At 37.2% G+C, this 25,084-nt stretch overlaps 1 long non-coding RNA gene across 1 annotated transcript; it reads right to left on the reverse strand.

Moving 5' to 3' along the window:
- On the reverse strand, positions 1-24,143 carry LOC141279753 (uncharacterized). Its single transcript, XR_012334543.1, has 4 exons — positions 24,039-24,143; positions 16,572-16,627; positions 3,972-4,067; positions 1-122 (listed from the first exon to the last, which is right to left on the reverse strand). It is a non-coding gene; the product is annotated as an uncharacterized lncRNA (long non-coding RNA).
- Between the last annotated feature and the right edge of the window lie 941 nt (positions 24,144-25,084).

Consider the following 25,084-nt stretch of genomic DNA (forward strand, 5'->3'; position numbering starts at 1 on the left):
CACGCCAACATCATTTGAGCTCCTGGCCACTGCCTTGAATGAGGTCAGCTGCACCTCTGGACTTCTCATGGAAGTGAACTCATGAAGATTCTTTTATCCTTGAGTTATTTTGAGCAGGGTTCCTATAAGTTGAAAGAGAGCAAGAATCCTAAACACAGATGGCTTTTTTTAGTCATTCAGCATCTACTCACCATTTTTCCAATAAGCTCAAATTCCCCTGGAGCATCCTGTTTCCAATTCTTAGTCCTGGTGCTTCAGGTGGGCCTCCACCTTCAGCTACAAGCATGACCAACTAGGGCATCAAATTCCCTTGAACCACAGTGATTGGTTCAAGAATGGGAATATGCTCCAATCCGAGCCAATGAGGCAGAATGAGAATTTTATAAAATCTTTTTTCCACTGGATTTGAACATTGGAGAAACCAAGTACTAAGTTGACAGAGATTACCATGATGGGCCTAATTGTGAAGCCAGTAAACCAGAAAGTAGAATGGAGAAATGGAGAGAGAGAGAAAGTACTAATATATCATTTGCAATGCTAAGACCCTAGATCTACCTGTATCAGAAGCTGTAGCTACTTCTTGATTTTTAATCAATTATTTTTCTTTTTTAGTTAAATCAGCTTGAAGTTTTGTTTTCAATTTTGTTTTGTTTTTAATTTTGATCACTTGTAATTGATCATTCTAATGCACTAACAATTATTTAATAAGTAGGTTGCATAGTTTGTATAATGTATATAGATTTCCCTTGATTTTTATCTCTTCATTTCTGGAAGGAAATGGTTCTGTGGCCTTTTCTCTACTCTCAGAGATACCTGGGAATATGACCCTGCAAATCCTCCTGTAACAATAATGGAAGAAATTTTAGGAGTATGCCTGTACCAGATCCAAGATAAACAAGAATCCAGCCAAGGAATATATACTAGACCAAGAATCTGTACCTTATTGTCAAGACTATTTATCAAATAATGGATAACTTTTATTGGTGAGAATCAGCTGCACTAAAGAATAAAAGTTAGAATTATAATTCTGAGACGGTCTAAGTAACTAGCTAGTCATGAAAGCTGAAAGGATCCAGAGGTTTCCCTAAACTGAGGTTGTCTACATCTACTCACTTTCATTTCATTCCAGGTGCAGAGTGAGAGGGACCTCAAAGTGTGCCTGGGAATCAAGGCACCTTTTCTCTGCTGATCTTATATCCTTTAGCCTTTTCTAAAGCTAAACAATGCTGGGTGAAGCCAACAGTGTCTTCCTAGTTTGTCAATCCAAACCCAAGATCAATGCTGCTGTAAAGTAGAGAGGGCATGGCAGTTACAGAACAGAATTGCCTCCTATGCTGGGAGACTAATAAACATAATTATGACAGGAGTGATCTATCTTTGAAAATATGTCATAACTTTTAAGGAAAAAATTTAAGTAAAATTTATGTATATAACTTGCAACCAACCCATAATTCTGTTGATTATTCCAAACATTCCTTCTTCCATAATGTTCTCCTTCACATAGTCTTCCTTATCTAATAATACTTTTGGTGGAATTTTATCTTACTCAGAAGTCTCAACTTCCATATTTTTTCCTCTGCCTCCTAAATTTATAACTCCAGCCCAAGGTTCCTTCTGAACCCCAGATATGTGTTTCCACTGTACCTCTCCACCTGGATGTCCTTGTCAGCATCTAACTCAGCTCCTAAAGCAATGTAGTATAACAATGGCAAAAGATGCAGTATTCCAATTCAAGCAAACCTAGATATAAATCTTGCCTCCACCATTCAATAGCTGTGTGAACTTAACAAATAATTTAACCTCTCTCGGCCTCGTTTTGTGGTCTATAAAATGGAGATAAAAATACCTATCTCACAGTATTGTTGCAAGTGTTGAAATGAGTACTATCAATACTAGAGCAAATATTTATTTTCTACTCCTCTTATTTCCATAGATGTGAATAATTCCAATGCCTCTTCCAAGAATGAAAAAGAAAACCAAGGACCACTTCCTTCATCTCTCCACCCTTTACTCATTTCTCCCCAGAAGAGGAGAAGCACTCTGTTGAATTCAGAAGGACTTGAGGCTGCTCAGGTCAGTGCCTTCTAAGTTCTTTCTCCTTCAGAAGTGCCTGCCTTTTAAAAGGGTTTGTTCTTGATCTGTTCCCAGCTCTGTGATAAATGACTACAATTGTCCAGTTTCACTAGTGGATAAATCTGTTTGATTCAGGCGAAAAATATGGACAAGCCCACTTGGCTAGAAACTTTGATCTGCATGTGACTAACTCCTGTGTCCTATTTTTCAGTGGTTTCCAAATTTGGGAGAGAAATAAGAATATTATTTCTTGACCCCCTAAACTGCAATAGTCATGGAAAGCACCCAGCACATGCTAGCACACACTAGGAGCTCAAAAATTGTCAAGGTCCTTTCTCCATAAGCACCTGCTGCTGCCCACGTTCCCTAATTCAGATCCTCAAGCAAGAGATTCGGTTGACTTCCTAATCTTCTTCCTCTCCTTCGTTTCCATATCTAACTGTTCACCAAGTGGGTTTGTTCCACTGTACTGATTTGTCTTGAATCTATCCTATTTCCTCTAACCTCACTTCCATTGTCTTGGTTCATAAACTAGTCACTTCACTCCTGAATTAGGTCAACAAATGGGGAGCTGAAATTGCTGCCTGCCTTCTGTCTCCCCTCCTGCCAATGCATCCTTCATACTGCAATGAGAGTGATCTAATATATGATCCCTTTTCCAAAGAGCTAAGTCTGTTCCAATTTTTCTTTTTAGTCTCATGTTCTATTATTTCCCATCATCTCAATACGCACATATACCCTATACTGTTCACATGCATACAACCCATGTTGGGATACTTGCCCCAGTTTATCACTGCCTGTGACCATGAGGGCAATTCAGGCTAATTCTGGGGATTGCTCATGTCAACTTAAGTAAAGGAGTAAACTGAGGCAAGCTTGATTTGCCAGAAACTGAGTTTATTTGGGAATAGCAGAGGACTTGCAATTTGGAAACACATGCTGTAGCAAGCTATAGGTGAGTCCCTTGATGGTCTGAAGTGGGCTGTATTTATGCACACAGAGTGAAAAGAGGAGGGGGTCCAACCAGAGTCCAAGCAGTAAGCTCATTGGCTTGGGGATGGGAAGGGAATATTGGCTGATGTTCATTGGTCAGGAGATAAGTCTCAGTCTTTTGTAAAGCAGGCAGTTACAGGAAATCAGTTTCTCAGTTCTTAAGTTCTGTTCTTTTGAGAGTGCATGTGTGAGATTCTCCATTTCATATTATCCTCCAGTTCCATTTTAGACTGAAATTGTTTTACATTCAGCAGAACTACCCTAAGTTATATTCTCCAACTTGGCATATATCAGTAATAAAAATTATATTCAGTTCTCCATCTGCTGCTCCATTGTCTTATTTGACAATTTGTTCCAAACCCAAGGTAGAGAAGAGAGATGCTATGATTAGCCACTTTTCCAAACACTCCAAAACTCCTGTGCCCAAAATATGTACCTGTCTTCTACCTTTGACATCTCTGTCTTACCTTCAAAACCTAGTCCAAATAGCTCTGCCTCTGCAAAGCCTGTCCTGACAATCAAAGGTATTCAAGTTTAGGAGTGCTAATTACAGATCTTTCTTCCTTTGGATTCAAATCAATAGATAATTGACACATGAGTCAAAATAGGGATCAAAGTAGCCATGTTATTAATGGTAAAACTGGATTGGGGAATTCAACAGAATCTCATATAACCACACACTGTGCAAATACACTCAAGCATATACACCAGTCACCAGTGAAAAGATAGAGACGAGTCAGCTCCCTCACCCTTGCCCAGAACCCCATCCATTGAGGGGGCTTTGGAAGCCTGTTGCTTCCAAAGACAACAGTCATAGAAATCAAGCATCTGGATCATATATAAACAAAAACACATTTATCAATGCCCCATAAAAATATGATACCCAGTGAATGTCAAGGTCTTACCATTTCACCAATTAGTTAGTTCAGTTAAGGCGGTGGAGAAGGAAGAATCTACTTCCCCACAACTTCTTCAAGTTCAATGTTAGAGGACATTCCTTCCTGTATGGGTAAAGATGGAAATTAGGGAGAGAAGAGTTGTCTAATATCCCTGTGATATTGTGATTTATAATAAGAAATCTATTATTTGGTCCTTGTTTCCATTCCTGGCTCAGAGTTCTAAAACTTTGGAATTTCCTGAAGGAGAACTGAAAAGGTGACTTTTATGTTAATGAAGTGACTTTTGGAAAGCCCCTAGGTAACCTAGGGAGTGGGGGCTTGTTGCCAGGGGAACAAATCTTGTGATTAGAGAGTTGGAACTTTCAGTCCCACCCCTGACCTCCAGGGAGGGGAGGGGCTGGGGATTCAGTTCTGTCACCAATGGCCAATGATTTAATCAATCATGTCTATGTAATGAAGCCTCCATAAAACCCCAAAGGACAGTGTTCAAAGAGCTTCTGGGTTGGTGAACATTCAGGAAGAGTGGCACCCTGATGCAGGTCTTCCACCTGGTTGTTTCTGAGTTATATCCTTTTATAATCTGGTAAACATAAGTAAATATTTCTCTGAGTTCTCTAAGCCTCTCTAACAAATTAATCAAACTGAGGAGGGGGTCATGGGAACCAGTTGGTGGGTCTGAAGCAGGGGCAACAACCTGGACTTTCAACTGGCATCTGAAGGGGAGGTGGGGGAGGGCATTTTTGTAAGACTGAGCCCTTAACCTGTGGGATCTGGCATGAACTCCAGTTAGTATCAGAATTGAATTGAATTGTAGGATACCCAGCTGGTATGAGAGAATTGCTTGGTGGTGTAGAAAAAGCACACATTATAATTCCCCAATTTAATTTTCTTAACCCCTAACTCTCCTGAGCTCCCCAAGAAATTTATACATTCCTCTATTAATAGATTTATTTTGCTATATATGTATATGTCTATGTATATTCCTAAAATATTGTTTGTTTAAATACAAGTATTTGTCTATGTTCCAATGCCTGGCACATGGAAGGTTCTCAATATATTTACTGGCTGAATGGATGATGTGGAATCATAGACTCTGATAAATAGAAAAGGATCTTAGAAGTCATCTACCTCAATTTCACATCCAAAGCCAAGAATACTACATCTACTCACTGTTTCAGTACTTCTATGAACAGTAACTCAACTTTACAAGTTGTATCTAAACATAGAGAATATTAAAAAATAACCTCTATGCACTCGAAAGGACACAACATCATTACTTAGGTATTCTTGTCAGAAAGGCATAAGTTTATTCTAAACATGAGAAAACATCATATGAAAACAAACTTGAGAGACATTCTACAAAATAAACGATCAGTATTTTTCAAAAGTGTCAAAGTCATGAAAGACAAAGAAAGGTGAAAAAATGTCACAAACTGGAGGAGACACAACAACTAAATGCAATGTGGGATTTTGGAACAGAATAAGGACATTAATGGAAAAATGGGTGAAGTTAAAATAAGGTATGAAGTATTAAATAAGGTATGGCATTTAGTTAATAGTATTAAACCATGACAATTTCCTGGCTTTGACAATTGGAGGATGGTTATTTAAGGTGTTAACATTAGGGAAGAGAGGTAAGGGATATACAGGTACTCTGGGTACCATCTCTGCAACTTTTCCATAAATCTAAAATGAATTCAGCATTCAAGATGGTGGAGTAGAAGGATGTGCACTCACTCTCTCTTGCAACAGCACTGGAATCACAACTAACTGCTGAACCACCATCAACAGGAAGACAATGGAACCCACCAAAAAAGATACCCCACATCCAAACACAAAGGAGAAGCCGCAATGAGATGGTAGGAGGGGAACAATCACAATAAAATTAAATCTCATAACCGCTGGGTGGGTGACTCACAAACTGGAGAACAGTTATACCACAGAAGTCTACCTACTGGAGTGAAGGTTCCGAGCCCCATATCAGGCTTCCCAACGTGGGGGTCCAGCAACGGGAGGGTGAATTCCCAGGGAATCAGACTTTGAAAGCTGATGGGATTTGATTGCAGGACTTTGACAGGACTGGGGGAAACAGAGACTCCACTCTTGGAGAGCACACACAAAGTTGTGTGCGCATCAGCACCCGGGGGAAGGAGCAGTGACCCCATAGGGGACTGAACCAGACCTATCTGCTAGTGTTGGAGGGTCTTCTGCAGAGGCGAGGGCGTGGCTGTGGCTCATGGCAGGGATAAGGACAATGGCAGCAAAAGTGCTGGGAAGTACTCCTTGGCATGAGCCCTCCTGGAGTCTATCATTAGCCCCATCAGAGGAGCCTGTAGGCTCCACTGCTGGGTCACCTCAGGCCAAACAACCAACAGGGAGGGAACTCAGACCCACCCATCAGCAGACAAGCAGATTAAAGTTTTACTGAGCTCTGCTCACCAGAGCAACCCCCAGCTCTACCCACCACCAGTCCTTCCCATCAGGAAGCTTGCACAAGGCTCTTAGATAGCCTCATCCACCAGAATGCAGACAGCAGAAGCATTAAGAACTACAGTCCCTCAGCCTGTGGGACGAAAACCTCATTCACAGAGAGATAGACAAAATGAAAAGGCAGAGGACTATGGACCAGATGAAGGAACAAGATAAAACCCCAGAAAAACAACTAAATGAAGTGGAGATAGGCAACTTCCAGAAAAAGAATTCAGAATAATGATAGTGAAGATGATCCAGGACCTCAGAAGAAGAATGGAGGCAAAGATCAAGAAGATGCAAGAAAAGTTTAACAAAGACCTAGAAGAATTAAAGAACAAACAAACAGAGATGAACAATAATTGAAATGAAAAATACACTAGACGGAATCAATAGCAGAATACCTGAGACAGAAGAACAGATAAGTGACCTGGAACACAGAACGGTGGAATTCACTGCCACGGAACAGAATAAAGAAAAAAGAATGATAAGAAATGAAGACAGACTAAGAGACCTCTGGCACAACATTAAATGCACCAACATTCGCATCATGGGGTCCCAGAGGGAGAAGAGAGAGGCAAAGGACCCGAGAAAATATTTGAAGAGATTATAGTCGAAAATTTCCTTAACATGGGAAAGGAAATAGCCACCCAAGTCTAGGAAGTGCAGACAGTCCCAGGCAGGATAAACCCATGGAGAAACACACTGAGACACACAATAATAAAACTGACAAAAATTAAAGGCAAAGAAAAATTATTGAAAGCAAAAAGGGAAAAATGACAAATAACATACAAGGGAACTCCCATAAGGCTAACAGCTGATTTCTCAGCAGAAACTTTACAAGCCAGAAGGGAGTGGCACATTATACTTAAAGTGATGAAAGGGAAGAACCTACAACCAAGATTACTTTACCTGGCAAGGATCTCATTCAGATTCGATGGAGAAATCAAAAGCTTTACAGACAAGCAAAAGCTAAGAGAATTCAGCACCACCAAACCAGCTCTACAACAAATGCTAAAGGAACTTTTCTAAGTGGGAAATACAAGAGAAGAAAAGGACTTACAAAAACAAACCCAAAACAATTAAGAAAATGGTAATAGGAACATACATATTGATAATTACCTAAAATGTGAATGGATTAAATGCTCCAACCAAAACACACAGATTGGCTGAATGGATACAAAAACAAAACCCATATATTTGCTGTCTACAAGAGACCCATTTCAGACCTAGGGACACATACAGACTGAAAGTCAGGGGATGGAAGAAGGTATCCCATACAAATGGAAAACAAAAGAAAGCTGGAATAGCAATAGTCATATCAGATAAAACAGATGTTAAAATAAAGAATGTGATGAGAGACAAGGAAGGATACTACCTAATGATCAAGGGATCAATCCAAGAAGAAGATGTAACAATTAGAAATATATATGCACCCAACATAGGAGCACCTCAATACATAAGGCAAATGCTAACAGCTATAAAAGAGGAAATCAACAGTAACACAATAATAGTGGGGGACTTTAACACCTCACTTACAGCAATGGACAGATCATCCAGACAGAAATTTAATAAGGAAACACAAGCTTTGAATGACACAATAGACCAGATAGATTTAAATGATATTTATAGGACATTCCATCTGAAAACAGCAATTTACACTTTCTTGTCAAGTGTACAGGGAACATTCTCCAGGATAGATCACATCTTGGGTCACAAATCAATCCTCAGTAAATTTAAGAAAATTGAAACCATATCAAGCATCTTTTCCTACCACAACGCTATGAGATTAGAAATAAATTACAAGGAAAAAAATGTAAAAACACAAAGACATGGAGGCTAAAAAATACGCTGCTAAATAACCAAGAGATCACTGAAGAAATCAAAGAGGAAATAAAAAAGTACCTAGAGACAAATGACAATGAAAATACGATGATCCAAAATCTATGGGATGCAACAAAAGCAGTTCTAAGAGGGAAGTTTATAGCAATACAACCCTGCCTCAAGAAACAAGAAAAATCTCAAATAAACAAGCTAACTTTACACCTAAAGCAACTAGAGAAAGAAGAACAAACAAAACCTAAAGTTAGTAGAAGGAAAGAAATCATAAAGATAGAGCAGAAATAAATGAAATAGAAACAAAGAGAACAATAGCAAAGATCAATAAAACTAAAAGCTGGTTCTTTGAGAAGATAAACAAGGTCAATAAACATTTAGCCAGACTCATTAAGAAAAAGAGGGAAAGGACTCAAATCAATAAAATTAGAAATGAAAAAGGAGAAGTTAAAATGGACATTGCATAAATACAAAGTATCATAAGAGACTACTATAAGCAACTCTATGCCAATAAAATGGACAACCTGGGTGCTTCCCTGGTGGCACAGTGGTTGAGAGTTCTCCTGCCAATGCAGGGGACACGGGTTCGTGCCCCAGTCCAGGAGGATCCCCCATGCCACGGAGCGGCTGGGCCCGTGAGCCATGGCCGCTTAGCCTGCACGTCCGGAGCCTGTGCTCCGCAATGGGAGAGGTCACGGCAGTGAGAGGCCTGCGTACCGCAAAAAAAAAAAAAAAAAAAAAAGGACAACCTGGAAGCAAAGGACAAATTCCAAGAAAGGTATAACCTTCCAAGACTGAACCAGGAAGAAATAGAAAATATGAACAGACCAATCACAAGCACCGAAATTGAAACTGTGATTAAAAATCTTCCGACAAACAAAACTCCAGGACTAGAAGACTTCACAGGTGAATTCTGTTAAACATTTAGAAAAGAGCTAACACCCATCCTTTTCAAACTCTTCCAAAAAACTTGCAGAGGAAGGAACACTCCCAAATTCATTTTATGAGTCCACCATCACCCTGATACCAAAACCAGACAAAGATACTACAAAAAAAGAAAATTACAGACCAATATCACTGATGAATATAGATGCAAAAATCCTCAACAAAATAACAAGGTTGTTCACTCTCACCACTATTATTCAAGATAGTTTTGGAAGTCCTAGCCACGTCAGTCAGAGAAAGAAAGAAAGAAAAGGAATACAAATTGAAAAAGAAGGAGTAAAACTGTCACTGTTTGCAGGTGACGTGATACTATACATGGATAATCCTAAAGATGCCACCAGAAAACTAGACCTAATCAATGAATTTGGTAAAGTTGCAGGATACAAAATTAATGCACAGAAATCTCTTGCATTCCTATACACTAACAACAAAAGATCAGAAAGAGAAATTAAGGAAACAATCCCATTCACCATTGCAACAAAAAAATAAAACACCTAGGAATAAACCTACCTAAGGAGGTAAAAGACCTGTATGCAGAAAACTATAAGATGCTGATGAAAGAAATCAAAGATGACACAAACAGATGGGAGATATACCATGTTATTGGATTGGAAGAATCAGTATTGTGAAAATGACTATACTACCCAAAGCAATCTATAGATTCAATGCAATCCCTATCAAATTACCACTGGCATTTTTTACAGAACTAGAACAAAAAATCTTAAAATTTCTATGGAGACACAAAAGACCCTGAATAGTCAAAGCAGTCTTGAGTGAAAAAAAACGGAGCTGGAGAAATCAGACTCCCTGACTTTAGACTATAATACAAAGCTACAGTAATCAAGACAATATGGTACTGGCACAAAAACAGAAATATAGATCAATGGAACAGGATAGAAAGCCCAGAGATAAACCCACTCACCTGTGGTCAACTAATCTATCACAAAGGAGGCAAGTATGTACAATGGAGAAAAGATAGTCTCTTCAGTAAGTGGTGCTCATTTCATTAGAGAATGAAATTAGAACACTCTCTAACACCATATGCAAAAATAAACTCAGAATGGATTAAAGACCTAAATGTAAGAACAGACACTATAAAACTCTCAGAGGAAAACATAGAAAGAACACTCTTTGACATAAATCACAGCAAGATCTTTTTTGAACCACCTCCCAGAGTAATAGAAATAGAAACAAAAATAAACAAATGGGACCTAATGAAATTTAAAAGCTTTTGCACAGCAAAGGAAACTTTAAACAAGATGAAAAGACAACCCTTAAAATGGGAGAAAATATTTACAAATGAATCACTGGACAAAGGATTAATCTCCAAAATCTATAAACAGCTCATGCAGCTCAATATTAAAAAAAACCAACAACCCAATCACAAACTGGACAGAAGACCTACATAGCCATTTCTCCAAAGAAGACATACAGATGACCAGGAAGCACATGAAAAGCTGCTCAACATCACTAATTATCAGAGAAATGTAAATCAAACCTACAGTGAGATATCAGAGAATCTACAAACACAAATGCTGGAGAGGGGAGTGGGTGTGGAGAAAAGGGAACCCTCTTGCACTGTTGGTGGGAATGTAGATTGATACAGCTACTATGGAGAACAGTATGGAGGTTCCTTAAAACACTAAAAATAGAACTACCATATGACCCAGAAGTCCCACTACTGGGCATATACCCAGATAAACCATAATTTGAAAAGACACATGCACCCCAATATTCATTGCAGCACTGTTTACAATAGCCAGGTCATGAAAGCAACCTAAATGTCCATCAACAGATGAATGGGGAAAGAAGATGTGGCACATATATACAATGGAATATTACTCAGCCATAAAAAGGAATGAAATTGGGTCATTTGTAGAGACATGGATGGACCTAGAGACTGTCATACAGAGTGAAGTTAAGTCAGAAACAGAAAAACAATATCATATATTAATGCATATATGTGGAGTCTAGAAAAATGGTACAGATGAACCAATTTGCAAGACAGAAATAGAAACACAGAGGTAGAGAACAAACGTATGGACACCAAGGGGGGAAAGTGGGGCGGGGGTGGTGGTGGGATGAATTGGGAGATTGGGATTGACATATATACACTAATAAGTATAAAATAGGTAACTAATAAGAACCTGATGTATAGAAAAGTAAATAAAATTCAAATCTCCCCCCAAAAATAAAATGAATTCAAAATGTAAGTTTAAAAAAAATAATCACTGATAACACATATATGAGTGTAGGTTTTCAATAGTGTAAGATCTTACCAATGTTTTGGTCTACTTAGCACAATTGTGACAGCTCTAAAATTATGTCTGGGCCATATGACACTATCACGTATCACTGCCAGTGAGAAGTAGCTGAATGTTGATAGTTAAGCAGCAAACAGTATACCAGTATTTCAGTAGTTCATTGTCACAAACCCATTTTGTCACTAGATTTGAAACAGTTCTGTTATCTCTGGGATTAATTTACTGTTGTGAAAAGCCTAGCAGCAGGGTGGTGAAAACATCTGAAATGGCTCTCCAGGGACTTCCAACCTTCCTTCTCCTCTTTCCCAAGAGCCCAGTGTCCTCACTTCTTACCCACCAGCCTTGTGCTTGAGTTACTCTTAAATTCCCTTGCATAGAGTCTCTGTGTCACCACTATCCATCTAAGGGATTTCACCAAGACAGAGGTATTCACATAGAAAGTAAGATGAGGGTCTTTCAGAGTTATAGGAGAGGTTGTGGGGAAATGGGCTCACACTGGGGGAGTTTAGTAAATGTGGTGTTGATTCTCTAATTCTCACAATATCAGGACAAGAAAAATCTTAGAACATCTGTAAACTTCTGAGCAATACTAGCTCTTTCCATTTTGTTAGTATCTAGGGTAACACTAAATCTAATTGAAAACAACTGTCAGGGAGGAGGAAATTTTCCTCTACCCTTCTAGGTTTTTTTCTGGCTGGTCTAAGAATTAAATTAACCTGAGACAGATTAACAGGAGAAAAATCACATAAAATTTTAGTAACATGTACACATAGCAGAGACCCAAGAGAACTGAGTAACTCCCCAAAATGGCCAAAACCCTCACCTTACATACCTTCTTTAGCTACAAACAAGAGGAGGTTGGGGTTAATTGTTTGGGATTTCACAGGGGAGGAAGGTAATTGACATGGAGATAGAAGAGTAAATGTTTGGTGAATAAATGTTTGCTGGGTCATGCAGAGACAATGGGACATAGAATAGAATTTTAACAGACTGCTAGGTTCCTCCCTGTCAATTGCACCTAGCTCATACTACAGTTATCTATGATGACGGCTCCCTTCCTGGAACAGGTCCCCTATCTATTGATATGTTCTTTAGGCAGCTAGGGGGCAAGTTAAATGTTCTTCCTAAGTCTTCTAGGCCTTCATTATTTTCAGCTCAAAACAATCTGTATGGGCTTCCCTGGTGGCGCAGTGGTTAAGAATCCGCCTGCCAATGCAGGGGACATGGATTCGAGCCTTGGTCTGGGAAGATCCCACATGCCACAGAGCAACTAAGTCCCACAACTAAGTGCACCACAACTACTGAGCCTGCACTCTAGAGCCCGTGAGCCACAACTACTGAGCCCACGTGCCACAACTACTGAAGCCCGTGCTCCTAGAGCCTGTGCTCCACAACAAGGAAGCCACTGCAATGAGAAGCCTGTGCACCGCAAGGAACGGTAGTCCCCGCTCGCCACAACTAAAGTCCGCGCACAGCAACAAAGACCCAATGCAGCCAAAATTAAATAAAATAAATTTAAAAAAAAAGCAATCTGTATGCCAAAGAGACATTTTGGAGTGGCAAATTCTGCTCCCCTACACAACTCTGCTCTATCCCATATTAGTGCATCTGATGCTTCTTCAGCCTTTACTGAGAGCCTGGTATGTCCCCAATAGGCCCCTCCTGCCAACCTCTCCACACTCTGTTGTATATTTCTCTAGCCACTGCTCAAGTGATTGGATCTGCATGGCCCATGTGGTTTCAAGGAGGAGCATTTCAATAGCACCTGGCTTCCAGTCTATGTTGCATGCCTTTGCCTCCTGCCCAGGGTTTTGTAGGTTGATTCCAGGAAGCTGTTCAGTATCCACATATGTGCACCTCATGAGTTAATCCCCCATGGGTAGAAACTTTAATAAGAGATGGGGACTAATAGACACTGTCCCTAACACCAGCTGCTAACACAAGGTTAGGGTTTTTTGTTTGGTTGGTTTTTTAGCTTTTATTTTTATTATTATTATTTTTTGACGGTACGTGGGCCTCTCACTGTTGTGGCCTCTCCCGTTGCGGAGCACAGGCTCCAGATGCGTAGGCTCAGCAGCCATGGCTCATGGGCCTAGCCGCTCCGTGGCATGTGGGATCTTCCCAGACCGGGGCGCGAACCCATGTCCCCTGCATTGGCAGGCGGACTCTCAACCACTGTGCCACCAAGGAAGCCCTTCATTTAACTTTTAAAACACTACTATAGTTGATTATTAAAACAAACAATAGCAAGCAGTGAGCATATTATGATTATAGTCCTTCACACAATCACTACTGCAAATAAAATGCCAGCAGTGAGTGTTATTCACTGGCCCCATTAAGAGGTCTGACACTGAACACCACCCTGAGGATATTTGTCATCCTCATATGCTTCTCCATAGTAATGGCTCCATCTTTCCTGACTTGGATCAAAGTCCACTAGTTCTACCTGGTCCATTTCATCAGTCTCTTCTACTTCCTCTCAGGTAGGAGTTTTTCCATCATAGATTAAACATTTTATGTTGTTTCTCAGCTGTCTGACAGAATTGATCAGCCAGTCGCCCATAGTGGAAATCAACACCATACCACACCCTTGGAATGGCTCTCCCTCCTTCCTTGCTTCAGACTCTGCTCCCTAGAGCCACATTCTGAATGAAGTATAAGCCCCATGCTCTACTTTCTGAGGAATCCAGATGAAAAGAGCAGCCTTGCAAATTGCAATTAACATATCCCATGGGGGGAAAAACTAAAAAACTAGCAACAGAAGTACAGAACAAAACTTCTAAGAGAACATATGTTAAAGTCTGGGGAGATTTTCCATTGAATCTATCACTGAGATTTATGCATTAATAAACATTCAGATTTCATATATTCTGTGGGTCAACCAAGAATAACAGAGAATACCAAAAACACTATGGAGAAGGAAAAAAAACCTTGATTCAGCTCCAATATTTGCTCTTTGCTATGGGATGCATGTGGTCTTCCCATAACCAACTGACCCAACAATGCATCTCTCCTTGCTTCCCATGCATTCGTGGCTTTCTACACAGAGACTGCAAAAGTCATCGTCAGAAATAGATGGGAACACTCAATAGTGTACAGCATCTTAGGATGCATGGGTGCCTGAGAACAATGCTTGCTGTGAGGAGACATGAAATCTGATGGCAGAAGTGCATGCTGGCAGAAAGCAGTCTTCCCTATTCTAAACTTGTGTTAAGAATTGCTGTAGATTCCTCTGTCTCGCAAGCACAGGCAGAGAGCCTGACCAGAGAAAATATATCCATCTCAGCCCAGCAGACCCACTCCAGATGACAAAGTTGCTAGAAACTGATTGTAGAGACTATACATATCACTCTGCCCTTAGGACCTGCCCTGAGAAGAGGAATTTCTGATCAACTAGTAGAAAGGGAGAGTTGCTAGAAACATACTCCCCATGCATACAAAAAAACATGAGACCCAAAGAATTTTCTCCCCAACCAAGGAAGAGTAGACAAAAAAAGCAACACCTAAGAAAAGGAGGAACATGTTGAAAACTCAGAAAAATTGCTACAGGAAACATAAGACCATTTTAGAATAACATCTCTTTGATGCCCTCATGGCACTGGTGTCAAAAACAATGAAAAAGACAAAAATGATACTAGATGAAGTTTTAAAAGGATTTTAATGAGTCCTAAAATGTAATTCAGAATTTTTAAAATTAGGCAATCAAAAACAAAGTTAACATTGCATAAAATCAAATCTTTGAAGAGAGGATCCAACTCAAAATGCTCTCCTAGAACTCAAAATGACTGAATATGATAAAGATATAAGATAAAGTGTTGAGATAAAAGCTAATAGATGTAGATGACCTAAAGAAAAGAATCTGAAACTTAGACCCCTTGAGGAGGCAGTGTCAATTAGTAGCTGAGGGCATTTGATTTTCCCCCCCAGTTTTATTGAGATATAATTGATGTACAACACTGTATAAGTTTAAGGTGTATAGCATAATGATTTGACTTACATCATGATATTATTAACACAATAAATTTAGTGAACATCCATCATCTCATATAGATATAAAAGAAAAAGAAAAAAAGGTTTTTCCTTGTGATGAGAACTCAGGATTTTCATGTACAACATACAGCAGTGTTAATTATATTCACTGTATTGTACATTACATCCTTAGAATTTATTTATCTTATAACTGGGAGTTTGTGCCCATTGACCACCTTCATCTAGTTCACACCCCTCCCTACCTCCTGCCTCCGGTAACCACAAATCTGATCTCTTTTTCTATGAAGTATAATTGGCCTACAACACTGTTAGTTCCTGGTGTACAACATAGTGATTCAATATTTCTGTACATTTCAAAATGATCACCAGGTTAAGTCTAGTTACCATCTGTAACCATACAAAAATATTACATTACTATTGACTATATTCCCCATGCTGTACATTTCATACCAGTGACTTCTTTTGATTCAGAGTGAGGCCTTTGGGGTTCAAACTCCCTCCTATTTACTAGTTGTGAGGGTGTTGGAAAGTTAATCATCTCTGAGCTTCAGTTTGCTTATTTTTAAGATGAGGATAATAGTAGGCATTGTTATGATTAAATTAGATAACATGTAAATTATTTAATATAGGCATTTCAAGTAGTCAATGAATAACTGTTATCAATACCATCATCATCATTAAATACAACAATCAAATACATGTTCAATGAAATTTTTCCTGAGCTCAAAAGAAAACAAGCAGTGTGTGAATTGGAAGAGCTCACTATGACCTAGACATGGTTAATAAAAAAGACCTAAACTTGGCTGTAGACAGGCTATTAAAACTAATTGTAAGATAACAACAAAAAATCCTACAAACACCAAAGCTTCTGACTCAGAACAAAAATCAGGCTAGCCTCCAACTTTTCCTACAATATTAAAACCTAAAGACAAAGAACAGAATGACATTCTCAAATTATGCCACTTACAAATCTCTCTAGAAAAAAATTAAAGATGTTCAAGCTTACTAAGAGATAATCAAAATCAAGAGATCCAGAATGGGAAAATTGTATTAAAACCAATGGGTGCAACTTCTGCAGATACATTACAATATTCATACAGACCTGTATTATGCCCACACAAGCAATGCTTCTACATTCTACAGTCTTCAAAGATCACTCTGAGGAAGAGAAGTAGAATGATGGATAAATTCCTCAGTGCATAATGGGATGTAGTCTCTTGGTTCTTGATTTTAATAAATGGAGAAATGAAGATTACACATGTGTTTGATAAACTATAAGCAATTAGAGGTAGAACTTAAAACAATATATGTACTTGCCACATTATTAAAGAAAATAAAAATAAAATATATCAAAGACAAAAAATAGAAGCTAGGAAGCACAAAGCAAGTTGAAAAAGGCAAATTTTAGATTTGATGTAAATGAAAATAAGTTATATGTTATTAACAGCAAAAATAAGATTAAAAAGAAATAATGATTAAAGAGGTACTGAGAAAATGTCAAAAACATGAAAGAAGGATGAAAGAAGGAAGGAAGAAAAGAAGGGAGGGAGGAGGGGAGACAGAGGGGGAGGAGGGAGAGAGAAGCAGTATAAATATGAAACAAAAGAGAGGCAAAACCAAAACACAGCATTAAATTGAACATATATATAGATATGTAAATATGAAGAAAAGTTGTTTGAAAATTTAAGGAAAAATTGAGAGAAATATAATTGTAGAAGAACTTCGCAAGCCACTGTCAATCTGTAGAAGATATAGTTGCCAGCATTATAACATAGATGGGTCAAATAATTAATAGAATTTATTAAGTAATAAGATTTATTAATTAAAAATAATAAAATATACTTTTTTCAAACATTCATAGAACATTTGCACAGAACACTGAATACATACTAAACTATGAAAAAACTCAAGATTCAAATATAGAATTTTTAAAATTGTGGTTAAAACACATAACACAGAATATACCCAATTAACAATTTTTAAGTGTATGGTACAGCATTGTTCACTGTATGTGCATTGTTGTACCTCAGGTATCTAGAACTTTTTGTCTTGCATGACTAAAGCTCTATACTCATTGCCTAGCAACTCCCCATTTTCTCTTCCTCCAGGCCCTAGCCATTACCATTCTACTAACTGTTCTGTGAGTTTCACTACATTAAACACCTCATATAAGTGGAATCATGCAATATTTGTCCCTTTGTAACTGGCTTATTTCACTTAGCATAAAGGCCTCAAGATTCATCTGTATTGTAGTATATGAGAGGATTTCCTTCTTTACTGAAGGCCAAATAATATAATTGTATATTTATATTACGTTTTCTTTTTTTATACATCAATGACATTTAGGTTGTTTCTGCCTCTTGGTTATTGTGAATAATGCCGCAGTGAACATGGGAGCACAAATATCTCTGAAGTCCTGTTTTCAATTCTTTTGGATGAATACCCAGAAATAGACTTACTGGATCATATGACAGTTCTATTTTTAAGTTTTTAAGGAACATCATTCTCTTTTTGTAGTGATTTCACCAATTTACATTCCCACCAACAGTGCACAAATGTTCTCTTTTCTCCACATCCTTGTCAACTTCTCCCTTGTCTTTTTGAATATACCCATTCTAACAAGTGTGAAGTGATATCACATTGTGGCTTTGATTTACATTTCCCTGGTGATTAGTGGTGGTGAGCATCTTTTCGTGTACCTGTTGGCCATCTGTATGTCTTCTTTGGAAAAAAATGTCTATTTAGGTCCTCTGCCCATTTTTTAATGAGGTTGTTTGTGTTTTTTATGTTGAGTTGAATAAATTCTTTTTATATTTTGAATATTAGCCCCTTATGGGATATATCATTTGCAAATATCTTCTCCTATTTAGTAGACTGCTTTTTTGTCTTGTTGATAGTTTCTGTTGCTGTGCAAAAGCTTTTTAGTTTGATGTAGTCCTACTTGTTTATTTTTGCTTTTGTTGCCTATGCTTTTTGTATCATATCTAGAAATCATTGTCAAGTCTAACATCATGTTTTCTTCTAGAAGTTTTGTAGTTTCAGGTTTTATGTTTAAGCATTTAATTCATCTTGAGTAGATTTTTGTGTATAGTATAAGATGAATATCCATTCTTATTCCTTTGCATGTACATATGCAGTTTCCCCACTACCATTTACTGAAGAGCATAAGCTTTCTCCATTGTGTGTGGTCTTGGCAGACTTGTCAAGGATCATGTGACCATATATACATGGGTTTATTTCTGGGCTCCCTTTTCTGTTCCATTAGTCTATATGTCTTTATGCCAGTACCATACTGTTTTGATTATTATAGCTTTGCGCATGTTTTGAAGTCAACAAGTGTGAGGCTCCCACCTTTGTTCTTTCTCAAGAAAGATTATTTTGGCTATTTAGGGTTCTTTGTGAAGAAAGATATATGAATTATATATGAATTTTAGGATTCCTTTTTTTATTTCTACAAAAAAAAATACCAGTGGGATTTGGATAGGTATTGTACTGAATTTATAGATAGCTTTAGGTGTTATGAACATTTTCACAATATTAAGGTCTTCCAATTCATGAACACAGGATATCTTTCTATTTATTTGTGTCTTTAATTTTTTTCAGCAATGTTTTGTAGTTTTCAATGTACAAATCTTTTACCTCCTTGATTATGTTTACTCCTAAGTATTTTATTATTTTGGATACTATTACAAATGGAATTGTTTTCTAAATTTCTTTTTTGAATTTTTCATTTTTAGTGTTGAAAATGTGCTATTTTTATGTTGATTTTTGTATCAGTTGTGCTGAACTCAGTTAATTAGTTCTAACAGCTTTTTGGTGGAATCCTTAGAATTTTCTGCATATAAGATCATGTCATTGACAACCAGAGACAATTTTGCTTAGTTTGATTTGGATGATTTGGATTTCTTTTTCTTACCTACTTGCTCTATGCAGGCCTTCCAGTACTATGTTGAACAGAAGTGGCAAGAGTAGGCATCCTTGTCTTATTCCTGATCTTAGAGGAAAAGCTTTCAGTTTTTTTACCATTAAGTGTGATGTTATGTTAGCTGGAGGCTTTTCATTTATGGTCTTTGTTATGTTGAGATACTTCAACATTCCTTCTATTCCTAGTTTGCTGAATGTTTTTATCATAAAAGGGTGTTTAATTTTTTTTAATGCTTTTTCTGAATCTTTTGAGATTACCATGTGATTTTTTTATCCTTCATTCTGTTAATGTGGTGTATCACATTGATTGATTTTTTAAATGTTGAAACACCTTGCATTCCAGGGATAAATCCTATTTGTTCATGATGTATAATTATTTAGTGTGCTGTTGAATTCAGTTTGCTAGTATTTTGCTGAGGATTTTAACATCTATTTTCACCAGAGATATTGGTCTATAGTTTTCCTTCTTGTTGTGTCTCTGTATGGCTTTGGTATCAGAGTAATTCTGGCTTCCTAAAAGGAGTTTAGAAGTATTTCCTCCTCTTTGGCATTTGAAAGAGTTTGAGAAGGATTGGTATTAATTCTTTAAATGTTGAGAGACTTCTCCAGTAAATCCATCTGATCCTGAGCTTTTCTTTGTTGGGAGGTTTTTGATTACTGACTCAGTCTCCTTACTAGTGATAGGTCTGTTCAGATTTTCTGTTTCTTCATGATGTAGTCTTGGTAGGTTGTATATTTCTATGAATTTATCTATTTCTTCTAGATTATCCAATTTGTTGTCATACAGTTGTTCATAGTAATCTCTCACAATCCTTTTTTATTTCTATGGCATCAATTGAAATATTTCATCTTTCTAGCTTTTCTTTCTAGCTTCATTTTTTATTTTATTTATTTGAGTTCTCTCTCTTTTTTTTCTTAGCCTAGCTGAGTTTGTCAATTTTGTTAATCTTTTCAAAAGACCAACTCATTGATTTTTTTCTGTTGTTTTTCTATTCTCTACTTCACTTATTTCTGCTTTCACCTTTATTGGTTTTTTTCCTTCTGCTAACCTTGGGCTTAGTTCTTTTTCAGGTTCACTGAGGTATAATGTTAGGGTGTTTAAGTTCTTTCTTTCTTTATATATATAGGCATTTACACTATAAACTTGCCTCTTGGTACCACGTTTGCTGTATCCCATAAGTTTTGGTATATTGTGTTTTCATTTCCTTTGTCTCAAGATATTTTCTAATTTCCCTTTTGATTTCTTCTTTGACTCATTGGTTGTAGAGTAGTATGTTGTTTAATTTCCACCTATTTTTGGATTTTCAAGTTTTCCTTCTGCTATTGATTTCTAGTTTCCTGATCATCATTTCATTATGATCAGGAAAGATTCTTGGTATGATTTCAATGTTCTTAAATTTGCTAACACTTGTTTTGTTATCTAACATGTGATCTATACTGGAGAATATTCCATGTGCACTTGAGAAAACTGTGTAGTTTGTTTCTGTTGAGTGGAATGTTCTGTATATGTCTGTTAGGTCAATTTGATCTAAAGTATAGTTCAAGTCAGCTCTTCATTGATTTTCTGTCTGGATGCTCTATTTATTATCTTAATATATTATTATTGTGTTGCTGTGTTTTTCTGCTTTCACTTCTATCAATGGTTGCTTCATATATTTGTGTTCTCTGATATTGGATGCATATATATTGATAATAGTTATATCTTCCTGTTGAATTGACCCTTTATAATTACAGTTGACCATTGAACAATGCAGGTTTGAACTGTGCAGGTCCACTTATATGCAGATTTTTTTAATAGTAAATACTATTGTGCTTCACAGTAATTGTTGGTTGAATTCACAGATGTGGATGAACTATGGATACAGAGGACCAACTATGATTTATACGCAGATTAACTCCCACACTGTTCAAGGATCAATGTATATAATGTCCTTCTTTGTCTCTCCTGAAATTTTTTGACTTAAAGTCTATTATGTCTGTTATAAGTATGGCTGCCTTTGCTCTCTTTTGGCTACCATTTGCATGGAGTGTCTTTTTCTATGCTTTCCTGTCAGCCTATGTGTGTCCTTAAATCTAAAGTCTCTGGTAGACAGCATATAATTGAATTATGTTTTCTGTTCATTCAGCCTCTCTATGTCTTTTGACTGGGGAGTTTAATTCATTTACATTTAAAGTAATTACTGGTAGGGAAGGACTTACTACTGCCATTTTGTTAAGTTTTCTCCCTGTCTTGTAGATTTTGTGTCCCTCTTTCCTCTCTTGCTGTCTCCCTCTGTGTTTCATTAATTATTTTGTAATGACATCCTTTGATTCTTTTCTCATTTTCTTTTGTGTATCTTCTATAGGTATTTTGTGTGGTTACCATGGGGTTTACATACAACATATTATAGCAGTCTATTTTAAACCAATAGTAACTTCAATTTCAAATATTTTGCTTTATTTTATTTTACAAATTTAAATTTTCTTACATGTGGGGTGTTTATGTCATAAACATATATTATTTTAATAATTAAAACAAACAATAAAGCAATTTTTATTTTAAAAATAAGGTGATGGTCACATAAGCAGTCCTTGAAGAGGCAGATCACATAAGTAGGAAACAGGCTGGGACTTCCCTGGCAGTCCAGTTGTTAAAACTCCATGCTCTCAATGCAGGAGGCACGGGTTTCATCCCTGGTCAGGAAACTAAGATCCTGCATACCACACAACATGGCATATAAATAAACAAATAAATAAATATGTGTCCGTTTAAAAAAAAAGTAGGAAACAGGCCATCTTTGTGGCTCCTTTTTCCCTACAGAAAGTTCTAGGAGTGATTTAAGTCTAAAGCAGAAGCTAAAAGGAAAGTGAGAAACTAGAACTATTTCCACTAGTACTAATGAAGAGCTGGAAAGATTCAGAGAGGAAGAGAGCGATGAGGGAAAGAACAAAGACAGGGAATACTTCTCTGTCTACTTGTATTGACAGAGGAGATGATGGAAGAACATTATTTCTGGAAGTCTGCTGCCCTGATGGGACAAACAATTCTATGGAATTACAAGAGTCTATCAGGCTTCTAAGAACTAGTCATTTCTATTTGGTTGAAGTGGCTGGAGTTCTACAAACTAGAATGCAGACAGGAGGTGTTTCAGGAATCCTAGCTCCTGAGTTTTTTAGGGCTTTAATTCAATTCAAATTGTATTAAATATGTAGCAGTTTCAATTATTTACTTTCAGAAGATGAAAAATGAGTAAATTTAATGGTTACTGTACATTTTACAGTTTTAAATCATCATAAAGGTTACGCAAATTTCTGCTTTCTGAAAAATATGTAATCTACCCACAAAGAGGCCATCAGAGACAAAATAAAACAAGCCAAAAATTTTAAACCCATATTCGTAGGCTTTTACATGGATATCTTGAAAGTTGCCTTACACCCTCTCATCTTTTCAGAATGGTTTATTGGGTCTGAGTTCTGTACATATGACAGCCAGTTGGTCAAGAAGTGTTATCTTTTCCAATCATATATTAGAGGAATATAGGACATAGTTCTATAAAATGGAGAATCACAGACATCTTTCCTCATGAAATTGTACAAGAGATTTGTGAAACCAACTATGACATTCTGTAAGCTATTTTATCCCAGAATTATCTAACATCCAGGTGAAACTGAATCTTATCAACGTAACTAATCTAAATAAAAGATGTGGCAGAGAAATGAAACATTCATACAATCAAATGCTTTATAATAATTTGGCTTAAGACAAGTTTCAATACAGTGTTTCAACTACTCAGCAACCCAAAACTAATTTAAAAAATACACTACCATGCATTATGTGACAAAAGAGAAAAACCCAGCAAGCTTTTAGCCTGGGAAATTAAGAAGGAGACAGCACCCACCTTATATTTTCAATTAACACTCTATATGTTTCTTCATTCCCATGACCTGCCTGAAATTAATGAAACCTTTCCTACATGCTGCCTCAATTTGTATGAATCAATACAGAGTGTGAGAAAGAATAGAGTGAACAAATTCTTCTCTCTGGTCATTGGCACTGATGTAAATACCACAAAGTCATGAAATAACAAACACAAGAAAATACATAAAACACCCCTGTGGGGACTGCACAAAAGAAGGCTGGATTCAGGTGGATTAAGTAAGAAGCTTATTTAAGAGACCATCTATCAGCCAGATCAAATCATCATAACAGCTATGATTAATTCTTTTTTTCCATATAACTTCCTATACCCCTGTCCCAAAATATAATTCCTGTTGCAGACTTCTCATAGCCCCAAGGAGAAAAAGACCTATTGATCAGTGTTTTGTTCAATTCTAATTATAATTGGAAAGGTACTTGCACCAACTATAAATCCCCCTGTCCACATTGTATGCACAAAAATCTAAAAGGGTTATTAAAATAGACTCTGCTCTTAATCTCTATAGATGCTTTAATCCCATATTCTGTGTTTTTAAACCAACATCTAAGTTCTTGTCACATCTTTTGAAACTGGCAGGGGATGGGGGGGGGGGGTGGAGAGAGATGACAATAATTGAATTTGAAGCTGATTTTGTGAAGTCTATCAAACCTGAGCCAAAAAACAAAAACAAAACATACTTCACATGAGAATACGATTCAGAAAAATAACCTTGTTTTTAACACCCTTACCTTAGAAAGAACAAACATTGTTTTTCTTTTTATCTACTTGTATTTCTGATGTAATTCAGCATAAAGGCTTTATAGACAGCTATGAAAAGAATTGTCCTATACCTATTTAAGCATCAAATTAGAGTGATCATTCCATTCCTGCAACACTTGCATTACTGGACATGAGGCTCACAGTTACTTCATCTTATTCATATGCATATGACACAGTTCTATGTGGTAGTAAACCATATTGTGAGGTATGTAGGGAAACAGAATGTAAATAGAATGCCAAAACAAGGTGGGAAGTTTCATCTGATGTTTGGAAGAAGACAATCTATAAAATGGATTGATAGTGAAAGCTGAAAGAGGGCAAGTTCTCGTGTGATGTGGAGGGCTCCGCACCATCTCTGTCTGAGTTCAGCAAAAATAATCCCTGAGAAAACTCTCACACTCCTTCCTGTTTTCTTTATAAATTTACTTCCACCCTCATCTGCCTCCAGCAGTTCAATCTCTTTCTCACTACAAGCTGTATCCCATCTAATCCCTTTCCTTCCACATTGAAGTATTTTATTTCCCCTGGTTAACAATCCTTTTCTACTTCATTTTAATGCCCTTTCTACTTACCAATCAATAGCATCCTTTCCTTTTTATGCCAACAATCTAAACAAATACCCCCAATTCTTGACCTTCATTTTCATCATAATTTCCCACAACCTGTCTCTTACCCCTACCATCATTGCCAGTGACCTCTCCTGTTTGCCAAATCCCATGACTTTCTGTCAGTCAGGATCATTGATCTTTCTGGAGCACACTTGATACTAGAGAGTTTACTGGAAACATTCTCCTCTCTTGGCATTTTTAACTTTTATTGTCCTCCTCCAATCGTATAACTAATCCACTGCTGTTTCTTCTTCCTCATTTTAATAGATATAATGATGATTATAAAAATCAAAACCAGTATTTTATGGCATTTTAGTATATACAGTACATGCCTATTTACTTGGCTTATTTGATTCTCCAACATTCTTTCTCTCCGTTGATTTACTCCCTCACTGAGCTTAAGTGTA

This window comes from Tursiops truncatus, chromosome 1 (genome assembly GCF_011762595.2).
Source record: "Tursiops truncatus isolate mTurTru1 chromosome 1, mTurTru1.mat.Y, whole genome shotgun sequence".
Taxonomy (NCBI): Eukaryota; Metazoa; Chordata; class Mammalia; order Artiodactyla; family Delphinidae; genus Tursiops; species Tursiops truncatus.